This window comes from Orussus abietinus, unplaced genomic scaffold (genome assembly GCF_000612105.2).
Source record: "Orussus abietinus isolate OABI.00-Male unplaced genomic scaffold, Oabi_2.0 scaffold5, whole genome shotgun sequence".
NCBI classification, from domain to species: domain Eukaryota; kingdom Metazoa; phylum Arthropoda; class Insecta; order Hymenoptera; family Orussidae; genus Orussus; species Orussus abietinus.
Window position 1 is genome coordinate 2752121 of NW_019394929.1, and position 21364 is coordinate 2773484.

General features: G+C 56.0%; 1 protein-coding gene across 2 annotated transcripts in view; it reads right to left on the reverse strand.

Annotated features, from left to right (window-relative positions):
* Positions 1 to 21364, reverse strand: part of LOC105701344 — a 78808-nt gene that overhangs the window by 38526 nt on the left and 18918 nt on the right. The window lies entirely within an intron of this gene.

Genomic DNA, 21364 nt, shown 5'->3' on the forward strand with positions numbered 1-21364 from the left:
AAGTCCGGGGCGCATCATTAGTCCGCTTTAACGGAACGGGCTGCACGCGAGTCAGCAAGGAATTGCAATTTCAGCAAATGACGCGGCCGCCCTATTCCGCCCTATCCCGCCCTATCCCTCGCGCTATTCCGCCTCCCGGGCGGCCGAGCGAGCGCTACTCCGCCCGCCGCGCTCTCGACCTCGGATTATCGACGTTTTCGCGTTGACACGGCCTATTAAGCCCTGGCGGCTCTTGCCTCCAATTGGAATTCCTATTCAAATAATCCCTGACACGGGACGTCAAATAAGCTTCCTTTTTCCCCAGGGCGCGTTCGTTTCATTCGCGACACAGCGCCGCGAGAATCCGACCCCGAGAATCCGGAATCGAGCGCCGGAAGTGACCGGAAGTGGCCGGAGCCGAGGCGACTCGACGGGAGGGACCTCGTTTTTCGCCGGTTCCTTTTCGCTGACTCGATAATCAGCGCGATTATCGGAAAATAATTCGACGCGCGGGTTGCGAACGATTGACATGTTTCGGTGACATCCATCGCGGGACTACACGCGAAACAAAGGGTCACGCGTAAATTGCAATTTGTGACGATATTAATTGAATATTTGGATCGTAACGTTCCCGTTACCTTCAAATCAATGCCGAAATTGAGCGCGACTTGGTAATTGCCCGTGCTCGTAACCCGCGAGGGGCAATAATTATAAGCCGATTCGTTGTATTACGTGTTTGCTAAATTAACCGTGATAACTAATTGAACGGGGAGTCGCATTGAAGAACACGATCGAGGTATCGTCGGGACGAGACCCGAATCGAAAGGTCGTGGAATTTCATCGAAAAATTCCGACGTTACTGGGTTAATGGTTATGACGGCATGCAGAGGCAAATAGAGACATTTGCGCGGCGGTACGTGAAATCGCGTCCACGATCGGCGCTGTTCAATCGCGGGGGCAAAATTAGCGAGTTTAACCAAGCTTACGGTTAAACCGTAATCCCGAAGATTATACAGGCTGTCCCGTAATTCGCGCTCGGTAATTACAGAGGGCGTGATACCCACCGCGCGAAAAATGAGCTAATGAAAGTGCATACGAAAATTCGAAAAAATCGCACCCCGGTTTCGACCAATTCGGCAGGGGAACCGGTCCTCGCGTTTTTACCTCAATTTATCCGAGCTTCGAGCGGGATGGGTGACTTCGATCCTTGCGGGCCCTCGAGGGTGGATTTACGGTGCCCCAGTTCGGGACATATTTTTATCAAAAGTTCCGCCGGCTCAAAATCGCATAAACCCATCTGCGACATTTTCGGACTCTGATGAGAAACCGTCAGCAAATAGGAAATGACTTTTCGAAACCGTTTCAAGTACGGCCATAAAGGGGAAAGATACCGACATCCGCGCCGCGGTACGAGAAAACGCTCGCGGTCCGGAGCGTTTCCCTCTCTTCAACTTTGAGATTGAAAGGGATCGTGAAAAATTTAAACGGACGACACACTTCGGCTCCTGGGACCACCTTTGAGGACCGGTTCGCTTCCCTTCCGGTAATTCTCGAGGACGGTCGGTCGACTCTCTCGCCTCATAGGCAATCGCATAGGCAATCGTCCGACCCCTCCGCGTTTTCCTCGCTAATGTCGAATTCATCGCGCCTTCTTTCCCCTAATTGCGAGGAAAAGAAGGCTAATTACTCGGACTCGTTGTACCGTTCCGGTGTTTTCCCTTTCAACGGACCGGCAAGAAGCCGCGCCATTTCGAGCCTCCTAACACCGCAAGAACTTTCGGACGCCACTCTTTTTCCTCCTCGGCGGCCCGATATCGAGCGACAAGGCATCCGGTCTTCCTCGGCGAGCAAGGACGCTCGTCTCGCGTCCCCGTTTGGCCGAAGGCTGAAGGAATCTCCCGGGATAATTAAAACTGATTACCGCTCCCTTTTCAGGGCGGAAAGGCAATTATTTCTCTTTTAATATCTTCGCATTACTCGCCGTCGGACGAGACCGAGAGACTTTTTTCCTCTCCGTTTTCCGGGAAGGCGCCTTCGCCCGTCGATCTACGGGCCTCCTCTTCCTCCCGTAATTTTAGATTTGCAATTAACTTTTAACGACGACGCCTCCCGGTGTTTCGACCAGGAGAACGAGATCGACGCCGGGACCCCTTCGGGTTCCATCTTCGTGCCCTGTGAATCGAAGAGCGGACCATTTTCGTGACTCGTTAAACGTTGGACGGGCTCGAGGGAAGAACGCGTCAGAATCTCGATTATTTCCCGTAACGAATGGTCGCGATTCGCCGGCAGATAATCTCGCGGAGACTTTTTGAGCGAGTGGATGTAGTCGTTTTGCTAATATCGGATGAAGGAGCGGGAAATGGCGTGTCGCCCGGAGCTCGGATTAGAGCACGCGGGCCGCACGGTGGGAAGGCGGCAGGCTGTCGTTGGGAAATATTCACCTGATTAAATATTATTTGAACGACCGCGGAATGGCCGGACGGGACGGAAAATCGCGTTTCGACCGATCACCGCGATAACCGCGAAACGCCGACGTGCATTTTTTACGACCACGTCGAAACCGCCGAGTGCCAACGGCACGACACCTTTTACCCACGCACGAAATACTGATAACTAGCGTTTCCAGATTCTCGATTCGTAAATATGAAATGCCCTGTCACCGAGTCGTTGCGAACGGAGCTCCGGCCTCTGAATTGAATTTTGCGGATTAAACGCCGCGATTGCGCCGCAATGCGGCCCTGACGTTGGGATTTTTACACCGGGGTTACTTCGACCGTCCCCCTCGCCGGCTCTCATTATTTATCGCTCGTCCTCGCGCGCTTTTCATCGAATAACCGTGACGAACCGTTGAACCTAATAAATCGAACAAATAATCCGCAATGTGCCCCGCGACTTGATGTTCCGCGTACAATTAAAGTCCAACGATCGATAACCTTGTTGCCGCGAGCTGGTCGAAATTACCGCGAGGCGCGTTTCGGGCGGTTCAACAGTAGTATCGAAAGAAAAAATGAAGGAAAGAGGAAAGAACGGGACGGAGTGGCGGTAAAAAAAACTCGGGACAGTCTTTCCTCGCTCGATGCGAATTTATCATCGGAAAAGCGTTCGCCCGTCTCGGTCGCGAAAGTGTTCGCGGCCGCGGAAAAGGCGGGACGTTTTCCCTCGCTTGGAGGATTCGCGAAGTGCCGCATTAAATCTATCGCTGCTTATTGTCGGTGCCACTCGCGGGACAAAGGGGCTCGGAGCGGAACCGGCTCGAAACTCCACGAGGTCGAGAGCTCGCAGTGAATCATGTTCGGTAACAAACAGATTTAGCATCGAAGGCGCATAGCCGCCCCCTCGGGGGAAGTGCCCTCTTGGGCGGCAGACTCACAAAGGAGTGCCTTGAATTATTGCGAAAACTTGCCCGATTTCGGATACGACGAAGCCGGAGGGTGGAGGTCGAGCTGGAAAGGAGCTGATCGGTCGAGGGCGAATTATTGCGTTATACACGGTGGTTAAGCCGACGCCATCGTCGAGAAACGCGACGACGTCTGCATTCGCGATTGCAACGCGGACGAGAGTATCCGCGTTACGATACTTACGGACGGATAATCGGCGGTAAAGTACGTATGTCTCGTCAGCGGTTATCGATTATTCTACCTCTTTCTACTTAGGCACGATAAGTCGGTCGATCAAATTCAGGCCCAACCGGGGCACATCGCGTGCGCAAGTTTGATTGGAAAGCTTCTTACTTTAAGAGCGGAAGCACGAGTCGATATTATAGATGCGGGATCGCGAGCACGCGATATAGCTTCGGCAGGAGTCCGGTCATCCATTTTCGAGACATTATAGGACGGTGCCGCGCGGGTTCTTTATTGCTGCTTATTGTCGTCGCTAGTTGCGAAGTAAAGATATCGAGTGGGAAAAGAGGTCGGAACTCCTCGATCTGGAGAGCTCGGTAACAAACAGATTTAACATCGAAGGCGAATAGCTTGCTTCTCGAAAAAGTATTCCCGTGGACCGAGAATTCGCGAGAGAGAGAGACTTGAATTATTGCGAAAAGTTCTCTGATTTCGGGAGCGCACGGGCTCGGGGGTCGAAGGGGGGCCAGCGGTGGACGGCCGACCCGTTGGAAAGAAATTATCATAAATGATAATTCGTCTCAAAATTAAGGGGATAACGATCAATGGGAGTCTCTCGAGGCCCTAGAGTTCTCCAAACTGTGGGCACGAGGCTTCGCAACGGAGACGAACAGGGGAATCTAATAAAGCCGCGGCCGAAGCTGATGGGCTACGGTGCGAATAAGGGAACGAGCTTCGGGGCTGGATATACGCGTACCTTAGGGACAGGGAGGGGTTGGGACATTTGCAAGAATAACGAACTTCAAACGGCAGCTCGTTGCGACGCTAATTATCCCGGTGTACGTTTGCGATTCCCCCGACCCCGAGGAGCTGCACCGGAACGCGAGCGCTGATGAGTCTCTGATGGGATTACGCGACCGCGCGCACTTGGCGAGCCGTTCTTCGACGACATTTTTACCGGATGCCCGACCCAGGTCCTCGGTCCCCGGGCCGGCCAAGTTCCAAATACGGGGACCGCGGATTCGTCCCCGGCTCAAAGGCCTCGAGGAACCAAATGCCAAGATAACGCCAGATTCGAATCTAATAGACGGCCTAAGTTGTAAAGGGGCTCGATCGAGACGAAGCCCGGGTCAGAGGGGCGAGGGGGTAACGGAGCGCTCCCTCCGCTAATGGAGGCTCGCTAAAAGCGCGTGACGAGCGTGGAGATCGAGAATCGGCCGGCGAGTTTTGCGACAGGGTGGAAAATGAAAAATACCGAGGGGGAGAGAGTGGAACGGAGCGGGCCGCCGTCACCGACAAATGAAAATGAAGCGTAACGAGGCTGGATGTCGAAAATCCGCGATACATCGCGTTGCGTAAAAGCAGGCAATTCGTAACTCCATCAGTCGATGGAAACAAAAATAACACCGGCCCTGCGGCGCGTAGAGGGCGTGGAGCGCGGCACCGAGCGGGTGGTCGGCAATGGGTGGCGGCGGGCGGAAGTGGGCGGCACGCGGACCGAGAGTGACCGAGAGGGAACGTACCGTTTATTAATTTATCAACGTCGCGGAACACTTTGATCCCTTATGTGGCAAGTACCCATCTAATTACTCGGCGGCTGGGCACCGCGCGGACTCGAAGGATGTGTGCAAATGGTACCGAGAAGGCAAACGGGCCGAATGCAGATGCAACCCGGGGAAATAAAAGTCCGGCCGAAGACCCGAGGAGGAATAAACGCGAACGTTGTGCCCCGCGATCGCGCCCAGGAAACGACCTTTCGAGATTTCGAACCTAATAGACCTCTATGCATTGTAAGTCGATGCTCGGCCGAGAGTTCAACGATTGCGGCTGGCGGAGGTCGTTTCGGGGAACCGACTGCGACCGAGAAAAGTGCAGGTTGGGTCGACTCGGAGTGCCACTGGGGCCGGGATGACCGGGGAACTGGACGCTGCCTTCGCCTCTTTTTTTCTTCATTCCGCAGTCGCGACTGGGCGAGTCGGGGGAAGAGACCCCGACGGATGGGGAGGCTCGTTAGAAAACCCTCCGCGTGCACGAGCACGAGTGCTGCACGCAAAATTGCACGGCGGGCCGATTACCTTCCAAATTGCCATACCTTTCGCGGTTTCGACCTTCGCGTTTAAAGTGTATTCCGCGAGTTTGCCCGCTAAGAACGCAATTATATCAAAATGGTCGTTTTTTATTACGTCCTTTTTTTCTGCGCTTGCCACAAGTTACACCTCGCATCGCGTATCTTCTTCTAACGAACGTGGAACGCAAAGGTTTAATGCCGAGTGCAGGTCTCCGGAGGTCGGAGTTACGAAGTTAGAAAGAAAGGGAGAAAAAAAATTGCACCATACTCGAGGCCTTCTGGATGCACCGAGCGCGGCTCGGGAGTAAAACTAGGATCTGAGATCTCGTTAATGGAGCTACGCGCTGAAAGTCGAGGCTGAAGCGCCAGTTGAACGGTTGCAGTTAACTCGGTTGTATGGTAAAAGCGATTCCAGTCGAAGAAACTCCAAGTGCCGGGCAAATGGCTCCCGCGTACATCGCGGTCGCGGTGAATGTCGCGAATATGGGCCGTAAAATATTCGCCTTAATTAGTGAATCACAAATGGCTAATCCCGGAGATGGTAGCGCTAATAAGTCTCCTTGCGTCGAATGAAACGCCTCCCTTGTTTCGCGATTCAATTGCGGAATAATGAATACCGGAACGTCTGTGCACCATGAATGGATTTATAAAAAGGGAGGAGTGAGAGAGGGAGAGAGAGAGAGAGATCGACACGAGCCGAAGGAAGCTCTAATGTAGAGGTCTCAATGGCTCTCCTGCCGACGTGGAAGCGCGAAACGGAATAATCACGCGTGAACCGTACCGGCAAGGACAAAGAGCAGCTTATTTCTATACAGGGCGAATTGCACGGTTCGTTCCGCGATAAAGACCTTACGCCCCAACAACTGTCGTACAATTTGTGAGTCCGGATCCCAAAGTTTTGGGACAGCCTCCTGAATTATTAATGGACCTAATTCTCTCTGTAAGCAAGAATCTCACTTGTACCTTTCATAAGAGGATCGCCGGTGTATAATTTAAACCACGTTATGCGATTAAAATTAGATGCCCCGGTTGCGACAAATTATAGACGCGGCATTTTTCCGGACTCGTAACCGCGCTACCGATTCACGGAAGATGCGCGGATGGCGAGTTCTTGCTCCCTCTTTTTTAGACCCCACTATCGGCAACTGTTACATGATTGAAACGCCCGATGCGTCGAAAAGTTTAGGGTTAACGTGCCTCGCTTTCGGAGTACACAAAATACGTGAGGGAGTCGCGTTAACCGGGACGTCGAAGAGCGGCTCTAAGTATAGAAGGCCGAAAGATCGATGCCGACGATGCGTGCTCGGAGGGTCGAACGTCTATCGGCTTCGACGGCGACAGCTGTTGCTCGTACGAGGAGTTTACGTTACACCCTTCCTCTACAACCCGCAAAATGTTAACCCTGGCACGGAAATCTGGGAGCGGCGGCGCGAGAAACGTTTCCCCGCGACGGAAAATTCCGACCGAGTCGTAGGGTCTCGAAAACCCAATTTCGGAGCGCGTATTGGTTTTTCCGAAAAAAGGACCGGCGCGACTGGCGAAATCAGGCCGCAAATCCGAGAGATATTTCTGGCCGCGATAACGATCTCGGTCTCTGGCGCGATTATACGTTTTCGGGAATATATCCGGTGGTGAAAGAGAGTCAAGGATCGAATCGGACGTTCGAGTTGCGCGCTTCGAATTTCGCCGAAAGCGTTCCATTTCCCAAGACGGTCGGCGGAACCACCTCCCACAGTAATAAGACCCAAAGCCGTGTACTTTGACAGAAACTTCCTTACGGTCCAAGTCTACGAGAAATGTGCAACCCTTTACGAGTCTCGCGAAACGCCGAGTTTCCGCTTCCGAGGACTTTCCTCCGGAGATTTCCTCGCTCCAGCGAAAAATCCAGGAAACCTCCCCGTAGCGGAAGGCACGAGGGCGCCTATAACCCGAACGTCCCGGGCTGCGACGACGCCCTCGGAACGGAAGGTAATCGGGGGCGCTCGAGGACAACCGAAACCGAAGGAATTCTCGAAGACCGAGGTCCTCGCCTCCACCCCGGCCGAGGAGTCGGCCGGCGGCAATAACGCGCACCTCGACGGAAAGTTCCGGCCGGGCCGAGCCCCGGAGGAGCTCGCGTCCCTTTACGAGTCTCGCGAAACGTCGAGCCGCCGCTCGTGAGTTTCTCCCCGGCTCGATGAAAAATCCAGGAAACCCCCGCCCTCCCGAGGTAGAAGTGCCCGTAACGCGGATACACCCCGCCCCGGCGAAATAGAGAATTTACAGGCGCACTCGGGTGCCGCGCGCGGGGAAAGACAAGTCGTAACGTTATTTTTCCCCGGCCGCGAAAGACGAGACCCGCGCAAAAGATGAGGTTACTCGAGATATGGACCGAAACCTCCGGTCCGACGCGCATAACTCGGTACTTTAATACCAAAGGGGAGGCAGGGAAAAAATAAACAAGTGAGGGCGGGGAGACGCCCCGACGAGAAGGACGGCGCACTTTAGCGCGCACAATGACGCCGCTGTGCCGCTTGCTGTGCATGAAGTTTAATGAGGCCCGTAGTGCGTGAGTCGTTGAAAAATGTGCTCCTTTTTATGAGCGATACGCCGGTTACGCGGCGGTCCTTCCCGCGCGTCGCCGCTACGCGCTTTTCTCGCGGAATGCGCGCCGCGAAACGATCCCCGATCAAGCCGGCGATGTATCGCCCTTTCGGTCGCGGAACGATACGATAGACGGTCGTGGGAATCTTCGCCGGTTACCGAGGACCCTTCGCCGAGAGCCGAAAGAGGAGTCAGGTGCGAGATCGATTTCGTGCCCGGCGCGCTCTCGCGGCGGAGTAAGGGAAACAAAAGGGGAAGGTAACTAGTTCCGTTGGGCCGATTTGTATGCGACCCGATAAACATCGGCGGGTGGCGCGAAGAACGCGATGTCCCGCGAACGCGATTGGAATAACGTCGCTCCGTCGCTTGGGATTCGGCTCGGGTGGACGTAATGGAGAACGGAATCCTTCGCGATATTTGAGTCGCCTCCGGGAACGGCGGGGGACGCCAAATAGCGGGCCAAAACTGCACGATCGGGACACTTGTTTCCCGCGTCGATTACGACTCGACGAGATCCATGTAAACGAGTTGCTTAAGGTCCCGCATGGCGGGAAGGGGACGGCGTCGTATTCCACCACCCCCGTGGATCCAAACGCAGCCCCGCCTTCGAGTAGCCGAGATTTTTCTCACGAGGCAAGGAGGGCGTTCAAAGACGCGCTGCCAATTACCGTTTGATCGAGCCGGTTTTCAATTTAACCCTGAAAAACTATAGCGAGCCGGGAGCGCGAGCTGGGAGGCGGGTTTTCGGGGCAAGTCGGTCCTTGCGGCTCTCTCGCGATATTAGCAATAAAGTTTGGGGAACTGCGGAATGTGCTCGTTCCCTTGGCGAGCCCGGGCGCGTACTTCGGATCCGCGTCGGGAGATACCCACGAGATATCCGTGAGATATTCGCGGTTAGCATCTCGGAGCGTCGAAAAGTTGGCCAGCATCTCGCGCCGACTGCGCTCGGGGGTGTGCGCCGTCGGGGCGAAAATTTCGTCGCGACTTCCCGACCGAGTTTGGGGCTGTTTTGTCGAAACGCGAGGGAGTCTGCCGACTTCGCGCCCCTCCGGATCCGGAGGGTTGCGCCGGGACTCCGGTCTACTAGTTTCTGCTTTTAAACTGCGCCAAACTATTGCATTTTCTTATGACCAGCGAGCTAGAAGCAGTCGCTGCCCCCACTTTGTTCGCGCCCGTTTCTCCTCCTATCTTCGCCCTATACCTTTTTCAGAGACCCCCTCGGCTCGAGCGCGGCCATTCTAGGTGGAGGAAGAGAAGGTCCTTCTCGAGGACTCGGGATAGTAGTTTACTCCCGGTGCGTCGTGCATTTTTAAGGCGTTCTTGCGTTCCCCTCGCCCCAGAGAATTTCCGTGGACTCGGTTAAATTCGCTTAAAAGAGACCTTAGTGTCCGTTTCGAATAGTTCCATTTAAATTTTTTCCCCTTGAAAGATGCTTGTAATTTTCACTCGGTAGTTTGCGCGACAGGTATCGCAGCCATGAACTACCGAAAGTCGCGAAAACGTTGACTGAGCGTCGAGTCCTTTGTCCTCATTTTAGAAAATTATGCCAGCTGGCTTTCCGCGAATAAATTCCTAGGACTTGGTACTTAATTAACATTTCGCAAACTTTAGTTAATTAACGAGTCGGGTCCCGGTCAAACGCGAGTACATATGTACCAGCTTTGCGCTGAGAGCAAATTGCGAGTATCATAATAAAGCGAATTTTACCCGAAACTATTTCAAACAGGCACGATGGAATGCAGTGAAATAAAGTCCGCTCAACCTCGAACGCTTTTTCCTTCGTTAAGTAGCCCGATTTTTGGGAAGTATCTACCTCATTGCCGGGAATCTCCCCCGGAAAAGGTATAATTGATTCGAGCCCGAAGACTCCTCCTCGCGAGGTCGCACAAGGAAGCTGCCGCGTTCAATTTGCCCTTTTCTCGCGACTCCTCCACCCCATTCAGGGTTGGCACGTCCTCCGGAATAGAGCTTCAGAGGCGAAATTCGTTTCCTTCGAAACGGCCTCCCCCGTTCGGGGATGCATTTTTCAGGTGCTCCGGCAGCCATGCGCCTTAATTAAGTTCGTTTAAAGACAGCCAGGATCCCTTGGCGTGGAATAACACGTCGCCGGAGAGTCTTGGGCTCGACCGGGAATTGTTCTCCTCGGGAGGAATCACTCCCGGGACGAAGATATACTCCGGAGGGAGATCGCTTTAAAGAGAGGGATCCACTCGGGGAGGACGACGAGGGGAGGAAGAAGAGGTCTTAGCGTTCCCTCGGAGGCGGCGGGCCGTATATCAAGCCATAAGAGCAGTCAAAGGGGTAGAGGGCGACTGTTATTTTCCGGAGGGCCAGGGAGCCGCGCTATTACCGGGAAGGGTCGCCGAGGAAAAAAGTACGAAAAAGTTGCGCGATTAGAGGAACCCCGAGGACCCACCTGAAACTCGCCACCCAGGGTATATATACGCGTACGTGGTGAGTAGGTATATATGTACGCGCGGTTACGGAACCCTGTAACGCATCGATATATAATAAGTTTGACAAAGTGCCGACGTCCTCGAGTGCCGACCGTTCGTCAAGCTCCGGGGCTCGGGCTCCCCTTTATTAAAGGTTGTCACAAGGCCGCGCCAATTTTCGCAAGGGGGACGCGATCCCGTAGGGGAGCCCGCCCACGCGGGAAAATCCAAACCCAGCGAAACTCTGGACGGTACCGCTTGCGTAATATCGGCGGAGCAATGATTTATCGCAGCCCCGGGGGCGCGTAACCCACTCGAATCCGGAGATTCCCCGACCGAAGCGAGCCGACCAGGCGCGAGAATTTTCATCCGGGAAGCGACTCGCCTTTCGGGGAAGTATCTCCTCGCGCTGCCCCGTCCCTCCGAGGATCCCCATCGCCAGCTAAAATCGCGGCTTATCGGGGAGCACTCGGCGAGCGAGCGACCCTCGACGCGAGAGCGCCCGGTGGAGCGCTTGCGGAAAGAGGCAACGACGAGCGATCAACTTCTCCGGAGAGTAAACCGTTCCCTGGCAATTCAAAAACGTGCCTTTCCGAGTCGCCGGCAGAAAGGAAGCGCGATCCGGTCGGTTTCGGCGGTTTCCGGGGGCGAATTAAAAGCTGCCCGGAAGAGGGCAAACGAAACAACGGGCGGGGCAAACAGGGCCGATGATCGGTCTACCGCACGGGGCCAACCGCGCGCTTACGGTGCAGCGGCGGATCGATATCGATTCGCGAACGGCTCGCTCCCCGGTCAAATTTATCGGCCGAGTCGAGCGATCGCATCCCTTCCCCGGACCGAGGATCCGTTTGGAACGGTCTCCTCCAAAGCTCGGATCTACGATAAAGGACGTCTGCCTGCGCGCGATGGGTGCCGCGAGAATTAATCACGGAGGCCCGGAGGAAGCTTTCGAGAACCCGGCGAATCGCTCGCGTTTCTTCGGGCGGATCCCACCAGGCTCCCGGGAGCGGCGCGGCGTCTTCCGGGTATCGAAGACCGGGGCGAAATGGAGGAAGGAGGACGAGGAGGAAAGGAGGGCTTGCTTGGCACGGGCTGCTCCCGACAGCTGTCGCAATAATGCAATTCCGTAAACAAAACGGGCCCGCAATTAACGAGCGTGCGTCCCGCGGCCCGAGAAGCGGAAAGAGGGGCGGGGACGGGAGGAGGCGAATTTACGAGAAGCGCCTGGGTAAGCAACGCTCGGCGCCGCTTCGAGGCTCCGGAGAGTGTTTCGATTTAAAAGGGAACAATGGCACGCGCGCTAACGTGCGATCGCGGCCCCGATCGCGCGACAAGTCACGCGCGAGCCGAGCTAAAACCGGGATCCTCCGCCCCGGAGCGGGGGTGGTTCCTTCCTTTTCAGCCGTCCCGGGGAAAACGTTAACGAGATTGCCGCGATTATTTGTTTCGGCGAAGAGGGAATTGTCGGGAGATGCCTCCCGCGGCGAGATTTCCGCGACCTTTGAGGATTTAAGGGCGGGAGGATTGCCTCCCGCGATTTTTCCTTCGGTGGAGGCCGAAGGCGATTTTCTCGCGGGCGAGGCGAAGCGCCCGGAGATTGCTTCCGATCCCTGCGAGGAATTCCATTCCTCGAAGAAGCTCGCGCGTTCGAGGGCTGCGACGCGGCGTTTAATTGACGAAACGATAAATGTAGAGCGCGAGCAATTCGCGGAATCTCGCTGACGAACGTTGGAGAACGGTCGGGATGCTCGGGTCTCTCGATGTAGCGGAACCAGGACGCGCCTCTGAATAAATTAACAGAGGAAATAAATGTCAAAGTAACGAACGGAACTCGCCGCAATGTTTTCCGCGTTACGCGGAGGGACACGAACGAACCGCTAATTAACGTCGTCGTTGGCAGGTCACCCGGAAGGGATACGCCTCGAGGGTCGGAAATTTGCTCCGGAGATTTAAAAGTCGTTTCGCTGCCAAATTCTCCGTAAAGTTGATGGCTAGGACCTCTCAGCCGGCGAGGAGGCAGCTCGGAACTTCGCGAGTTACGAGCATTTTTTACCGGGACTAGACGCGCCTCGTTACGAGGGTCGATCACCGGTTCCGATGACACTCCTCGCGAGCGGTAAAGTGCTCCACCCAAATTTAAGAGGCTCGATCCGTGTTTCCGTCAAACCCCTGTGACCTGGACGGCGAGGAGTTAGGAATCGACGAGTCACGGAGGAATGGCAAGGGAGGGTCGAAAGCGGAGTCGGAGGGTGAAAAAAAAAGACGGAAAGAGAGAGAGAGTCTCCGGAGACTGGCTCGGCTTCTTTGTCCCGGGCGGGAGGAGTAGCGAGACAAATAAATCCGCACCGGCTGGACTTTTTCGTCCTCCGGTGCCGCGGATCCTCGAGCTGAAGCTTCGGCGCTCGGAGGAAGGACCGAAGCCCTGGAGGAGCCGGGTTTCCGAGGTTCCGCCTCTTTTCTCAATGACCGAATCGGACGAGCGAAAGCTGCAATCGAGACGTCCCCAGAGGTCGGTGGAAAAGGAGCGCGGCTCGTGGAAAGAGTTCGTAACAAGGGACAAATAAATTTGGAATCGTCGAGCGCATCGGACTTTTCTCAGGAATTTGTCGGAGGTCGAGCGTCCGACCGGGTCGGGCTGGGCGTCGGCCGTTTGCTTTATTCGCTCAAAAATGGACGCGGCAATTAAGCGCGATAAATCCAAGCCGGGGGGTCCTTTCTCGGTCCTCGGGCCGGAGGATTCCCGGGGTTAAGCGTCCGTAACGCTCGCAGGAAGTATCTCGTTTAGACGAGGCGGAGGACTCGGAGGAGCGAAGGTAGGAGGACCGTCCCGGGACGGACGGCCGTTCCGCCACGGTACTCCCGCCTCTTTTTCGATGACGAGAATCAGACCGAGCGGAAGCTGCAACGTCGACATCCCCCAAGAGCCAAGAGAGGCGGATACCGCTCGGCTCTTTACCCGGGAAAACAGTCGGTAACAAGAGACAAATAAATTCCGAATCACCGAGCTCGTCGGCACTTCGTCGGAGACTCCGTCGAGCTCCGGGAGCGGATGTTCTAGTTATCAACGAGTCCTACTTCCGTCAGAGCTGACGAGGGACGTTCCCTCGACCGCTCCTATCGTGATTCGCGTTTTGCGAGATTCACCGCGAGATCAATCGTCGTAATAAAAATAAGCTCGGGGTTTGCGATCGTCGGAAAAAGATTTTCTCGGGAGTCGAGCGTCCGTAATTCCGACAGAAACTGCACCTCGCCGTCCAAGTTGAGGTCTCGAAGAAGCAGAAGAACGTTGACGGTCGCTCGGCCTTTTTTCCCATTATGGGAATCGAACCGAAGGGGGCTGCAGGCGCTCGGAGAAGAAGAGCGCGGAAAAAAGGACACTCGACTCTTGGCTCGAGGAAAGAACTGCTAACAAGAGACAAGTAAATTTCGAATTGTCGAGTCGCATTGTTCGAGGCTCCCGAGTGGAGCGATTCGAGCCGTGGCGGCGAGTCGACCGAACGGTGTGCCGAGAAGTTGCTTCGCGAAAAATTCACATTTTTTTCAGGGGGAAAGAAGTCGATGCACCAACCGGTATTGCAGCGTTTCCGAATTGCATGCGAGCGTTCGTCGCGCGGAAACGTCCGTGGGATCCGTAGGAAGTATTTATTCGGATCGTCCGCTTCGACGAATTCGAGAACAAGAGTCGGGAACAAAACGGGACTACAGCGCGGCCATTCCGGAACGCTGCGCGCGTCCGCTCTTTTCCCTCTTTCGTTCTTTCAATTTTTTTTTATCGCGAATACTGAGATCCCGGCGCGCGGAGAGGGACGCAAACGACGTATTAACATGCGGAATCGCAGGGAAGATCGGTCGGAACATCCGCGAGGTGCTCGACGATCGAGCGAGAGATCTCGGGGTGAAGATCAATGGCGTCGGGAAAGCTCGGTACACGGCCGGAAATGGGTCGTAAAAATTGTAAAGACCTTTAGCGCGTTATACATGGAAGTTCCGAGGAAAGTCCGCACCAGGGGGCGGAGAAAAAGTACTTCCGGAAGTTTCACCTGTCACCGATGCGCTAAAAGTCCTGAACATTTTTACGATTACTCTCTCATCGCGTAATGTCGCTTCTGAAAATGGCTCCTCGTCCAAACGCGTCCGATGATTTGCATCCCTGGACGGAGAGATCGGGGCGCCAGCTCGTAGGTCGCGCAGGGGGAGAAAGTAATTAAGGAAATTAAGGACGAAAGAGGACCTCCCTTGCGGTTGACCTCGCACGGCCGAGCGGAAAGGAGGAGCCTTAGTCGCTGGTCATCGCCGAAGGACTCGTGGACGCAGGCTCGATGAAAAAGGGTAGTTTTCGGAAGAGGGACATTGGAGAGCGGAAGGCAGTCGATCGCGGTTCCTTCCGGGCAGGCCGGGGTCGGTCGACGGGGATAATAGGCAAATATTCAATGGCCCGATGGGATTAACGGCGCACCCGCGGCTGGCCCGGGTCGATACCACTCTGTCGTCGGGCACGCATTAATTAAGCTGACGTTTTCGCGAGCCGCGTGTCCGAACGAACTGACCATCCATTAAGCGTCCGCCGGGAAATGTACGATGTGCCTCCGCCCTCGCGAGGAACTTCCGGGACTTCCGGCTCCCGTCGGTCTCTCCCGCTGCGGAAATAAGCGCGGAATTGTCGAGGACCGGCAGAGCCCTGGATGCGCCGTCATTTTCCCACGGAGGAGAGGTTACCAACCGCTTGGGGGAAAACGCTTCCGGTCGATCGAGCGGATCGGGAAACTCGACGGGAGTCTCGCGCGAAGCACCTCGTCGGTGAGGGGCCAAGATCCTCCTTTTTTACCCAATTCTTTGGAGCGATTCGAGTCGAATCGCGCAGAGGAAATTTCGACGCCGGGGGAGGAAAACGATCGATCTCGGGTCGGGCCGCGGGCGGAAAACGCGGCGCTGGCCGCAGCCCTACCGGCGGCTCGTCGGCGCTCGCCGAGGCAACGATCGGCGGAAGGGAAATCATTATGCACCGGGCGCGGTGCAGCTGCGTCGGCGGGTCCGCGGCCGCGGCCGTGGATCATTTTGCCGATAAGCGTATTGTTCGGGTTGCGCAACGTTAAACGCCGCGCCTCGTTACATCCGCGAGCGAGTTTGTATTTTTCGGCTAATGAGCTTTTAATGCGCGCTCTCGCGGTGCACTTCGGCCGGGGCGACGCGTGCGTCATAACACGGTGACCCAGGAATCAAATTCGCGCCCCGACTGCGGCACCAGTGATTACCATACCTGCGTGTACGTAATTGTAGTTTCGAATGCGACCGGTCTGCATCTGAGCACGGCGAATCGGGAACCGGGCGCCGGGATTATTTATTCGCTCCCCCGGGCGAATGCACCGCTGGCCGAGTCAAATATGTTCGTCAAATAAGCGGGCTGCGGTGCATCCAAAATAAGGAGGGGCGAGGGTGTCTAGCGAGCAAACATGGGGGCCCTGGTTCCGAGCCGTTCGATATTTCCTTCGAACGTATCCGGCTAAATTTCACGGAATTTTCCGAGGGCCGCGTCTTGGACGCCCTCCTCCGAAAAAACGGAACCGACGGAGGTGGCGCACTCGCGTCCATCGAGGTCGCAATTGCGACGACTTTAACGCCGATCGTAATATTTGCAGGGCAAACATCGGGAACGGCGCGGACTGGTCGTAGAAATATTTATCCCAGCGCATTACCGTCCGCCGCAGAGGACGGTTGTAACGCCGTTACGTGACAGGTAACGACGGGGCATTTCAAGTAGTATTCGGTAACAAATGTTCCGCGCTATAGTGTATTTGATTTCAAAAGCGATTAACGGCAGCGTGGCCCGCCCCTCGCTCTCCTCGGTGTTCCAGATACAGAGATGGTCGTTCCATTTTGACGTATCGTCCCGAGAGCAAGACGCGGTTCCTGGGAAACCCGATTAAGCCGAACTCGATCTCCGGGTGCTCGCGTCGGTTCGGCGACTCGAGGGCGCAACAGAAATTGGGAGAAAATCGAAAAAGGAAAATAGAAACGATCGACCTCGACGATTGCGCAGCCATTAACGAACCGCGCCGTGCAAGACGGCGGCCGATCGCTTTCGGGTTCGAGGGAACTGTAGCGGCCCTGCTTTACGAGCGGTAACGTCGGGGCGGAGATACTCCGAAGAGTATCGCACTCTATAAAAATATTTCCCCTCGCTAGGCGGGTTCTCGGCGCGGCACAAAGTGTCTGAATTATTCAGCCAAGAAAGCGAGGAGGCGGAGCCCGGTGGTAAAAAGCCACCCGGAGGAAGGGGTGACTTCGCCGTCTTCCACGTTTGGAGGAATCGCCGCGGCGGCGTTCGGAAGAAATCGAGGCCGAGGAGTCGACGCGCGCCGCTTTCCACGTCTGAAAATGTAACGGACCTCCTCGAAAATCGCTCCGAACCCCTATATCTCCCCTGAAAAAAATCTCAGCCTCCGCGTGTGCGTTCCCGTACCCTCCGGGCGCACCCCTGCACGTCGGAGTCCGAGGGCACCTCGGCGGGCTCTCGGGCCGTAATTGATGCCGCGGCGCCGCGATTCTTTCCAGGCCGGGATTATCCGGAGAAAGCGGGATCCGCGAGGAATTTATCACGTCCGGGAAGAAGTCCGAAGAAGGGTTCTCTCCCGAGGAATCCGTAATCCAAGTCGGTTCCTGACGAAGTTCTCATCGGGCGGCGCGGTCTCGTCAGGGCGGCTCTCGGTCATAATTAATTCGGAAGGTGGCGGCGCCGCGACGGGCGACCACTCCGGACCCGTCGAGTTAATTCTTCCCGGGGGCCTCCGTCTCCGTCGTCCCCTCGATGGAGGATCCGCCGGCGACCTGGGACCGCCGTGATTTACAGTCCGGGCCGTCCACACCCGGGCTCTCTGATATCCATAAGTTTCCTTTGGCCGGGGGACACGGTGCCTGGGGTGGCGGTCGCGTGCCCCGACTAAGCGGCAAGATGCATCGGCGGCCGACACCCGTTTGTCTCCGCAGAGTATTTTTGGACGCGTACAGAAACGCGCCGGCTCCGCCAAGGGAAGCGTAAACGATAACGACCGGTGACGGCGCGCGAGCGTTCGGGAACGCGCGTCAAAGCGAAGCGCGTCTTCATCGAAACGACTTCTTCCCTCGAACGTTTCGCGTGCCTGCTCGCCGTGACTTCCACCCTTCGAACGGAATCGAGGGTGCGCCTTCGTTTGACGCGTTTTAATTGCGGGGACAAACGGTCCCCTTCGGACCCCGACCGGAAGGGCCTGAAAAAGCCGGTGACGCTTTTTACATTGGCGGTCCCGGAGGGGGCAGCGCCAGCCGTGATGGATCACGTTGCGAGGGAAACGTGACTCACGGGGGTATATTTTGGAGTCGAGACGGGTTTGACGGTTCCTAATCGCGGGATCCTCTCGGGGTCAAAGAGCCAAAGAGACGGTAAACGATTACTTAAACGGGACGCAGAAGCGAACGCCTCGTCGGGGCAAAGAGAAACGCGCGGTGATCGATAATCTGCGAACTACAACCGGGGCTGCATAATGCGGAACGTAATGCGCGCGTTAACGATTCCGTTCGCTCTAATTTCCAAATTGAATAATTCCGGTGCGGCCGTCCGGACCCCGGATCTCGGGCCCTCGCCCGGACGCGGTTGACGCGGTCGCGAGTCGAATTCGCGAATCGAGTCGGGCCCGATACAGCGATTTCGATCATTAATAACTCTCGACGAAGCGGGTTCCTCCCGAGAGAACGGGATCCGCGCTGCCCATTATTTAATCGCGCGTAACGATCGATCCGCCGGGGGCGCGCTCGATTCCCATTGACGTAGAGTCCTCGCCCTCGTCCTTGACTGGACGCGACCCCGTCGCTCGGAAAGTGGATCGAAATAATCGCACGCTCGATGTCAGCGTCGGGCCGACCATTCTCCCGGCGCGGCCCGCGCTGCACGCCACAATGGGCCCAGCCGCTTTATATTTATACATTCCCGCCATATGCGCCCATACGGCGCGCATGTTTGACCCTTTGGAGATACGGGCCTGCGGACGCGTCAAACAAACGCTCGGGGTCGCGGACCCATGAACCGAGCATAATATCGCGCCGACCCTCCCGGGGCGCGCCCGGTCCCGCTAACCACCTTTCCGCCCCTCTCCGCTCTTTCTCTCGACGACCGATTTTTGTCAAGAAATCGCCTCGTTCGCGCCTTCAATTATTCCCGAAATACGTGTACGCGAGAGATAAAAATCGCTCACGGAGAGCCAGATGGTTTTCAGGGTGTTTCCGTGCTATATCGTTATACGCGCGCGTTTCCGGCATCTGCGCTCACATGGCGCGTGGGTTTGATATTTCGGCGATAGGAACCATCGGACGTGTCAAAACACGGCGAGCCGAGGGGTCGCGGACCCACGAACCATCCTTCGACGACCTCACCAGACCACTTTCCTTCCTACAATTAGCACAACGCCCTTCCCGTCTCCTCCGCGCCTGCCCCGGCCGGCGCGTTGAAGAATCTCGTCGTTCTCGGCAAGCTCCGCGATGCCTGAATCGGTCGGCTAAAGTTTTCTTTCGAGAAGGACTCTGGCGCGGCGGCTCGTTACAAGGAGACCACCGGGGAAAAGAAAGGGGGCCACGCCGACTTTCTTCCGCGGTGTATCGTCGGCGCCTCGCTTCGGCTCTATTTTCTATATTGGAAAAGTGGATGGCGCCGGCGATGGCTGCGTTTACGGAGCGAATTCCCTTCTCCGCCTCGGTGATACTTTCCACCTGTTTTTCTAAGGCGCTAAGGCGTCAACTCTCGAGGGTGCTCTCTCTCTCTGGAGCGGATGCTGACTCCGGGATATTCCGCGTCCGTTCATCCCGGCGCGGAATTTTCGAGGCGACTTTCCCCGGCGGAAATCCGGAAACCGAGGGGAGCGCGCAAGGTCGGCGCCGCTTCTCCGGGGGGAGTTTTGGGCCGGCATCGATGTTGTAATTTTCCGGTGAGCGGGTATAATTGGTAGGTTCCGGTGTACGCGAGGGTGTCATTGAATGTTCCGGCGTAATTGGCGAATCGCGAATCACGCACGTATTGGGGGAAATTGTTGGCTGCGCCGGTGGTCGCGATCAAACAGCCGGCTTTAGAGCGAAGTACACAAAGTTTGCGTCGTGGGAGATCGACGATCGCTGCCGACCCCTCGGCGATTTCGATCGCGCAGGCATCAATCATCGACGCGCGGTCGGTTGAAGTAAATATCGCATGGATGCGTCCGCCGGAATATCACATTTGTTAAATCGGTTCAAGGATAATCGCGGAGCGAGACGTAATGCCGCGCAACGGATCTTGTCGCGGCGACTCGTTCCCAATTTGAACGCAAAGAAGGGAGCACAGTGTCCCATCGCTCCTCAAATTTTTCCGGCTTTTACCTCGGCAAGCCGAGAAAAAGCCCGACAGCTCGGGCGCATAATTGGAAAACGAACCAACCTCCTATTTCGCGGGTCCCTTTAATTAATATCTCGCCACGCGAAGAGAGCGCGGTGAAAACGTTCCGCGACTCGTAACACAAGCCGGGAGGAAAAACCGGAGGATAGGGCATTTCGGAGAACCGGACGAACCGACTGAATTTTTCCTCGAGTTGTCGCGCGAGCGCGAGCGGGCGCAGAACCGGAAATAAAAAGGAACGAAATTGCGAAGGTACGACGGGGGCATTTAGTTTGGAGCGCGGGCCCGGAGTTATTAGCCGATTCAAACTTTTCCCCTCCACGGGCCCCATCTATCTCCACGAAACACGCTCCCCGCCACGATAAACATCCATAAATCTCACACCTCGGGGTTTTCATTATTCAGGAACGTCGCCGAACATTCCTGGCGAGTGTTCGCCCGGGAAAACTAGCACGTGCCCCCGAGGAATATCGGATGCGCTTCGAGCGCTCGTCCCCTTTTTTTGGCCTCCTTTCCGGGAGAGGGAAAGATCGGCGAGAGCGCTCGAGGAAGGCAGAGGGAGGGCTCGGGGAGAACCGCGTCTCGAGGCTGCCTGCTCTTCCTTAAGATGCCGTTCTTCCTGATCGTACTTCCCGGATCATCCGGGATTATGCGCCGGGAGTCCCGACCACACCGAATTCCATTCGCAATTTATCGGCATACGCGGATTATGCGACGACGGTGCCACCGATTTGCAGGGCCGGGATTTCGACCCCGCGGGATTCTGCGGCTTCCCTCGCACCCGGAGGGTCGAAAGCCTCCATGGGAAACGATTCTTATCTGCTTATTTACGAGCTCGGTTTTTGGTCCCGCCGGCGAAACGGCTGAGCCATTTTTCGGACTACGCGGAAAACGAAGTTATGCTCCGCGGTAGAGATCATGCTAATTTTTTCCCATCGATCGCACTACGGCCAGATACGCGTTCAAGAGAAAAGGAATATCCTTGTCCCGATGCGATCGGAAGGAAGAAGCACTCGTTCCTTCCCTGGGCACTTTGACGCGGACGAAAACGGTCCGTCCCTTCCGGCGTGAACGCGAGGAGGCGTCGGGCCGGGTTAGACGATCGGGGCGGTCGGCTACGCGTTTTATGAATATATCATGAGGTAATCCCTTAGCCTCCTATATCCTCTCGAAATCTGCATATCGCCCCGGGGCCGACCATTGAAAAATGACTGGGAGTCGCCGTCGGTCCGGCCCGGAGAGGAAATTGAAAAGCCCGATTGAAATTGTACGTCACGCGTGGATGACACAAATGGATCTTCCTTGGCTCGCGACGCGCGCCCGGTCGATTCGATGACGATCGCGACCG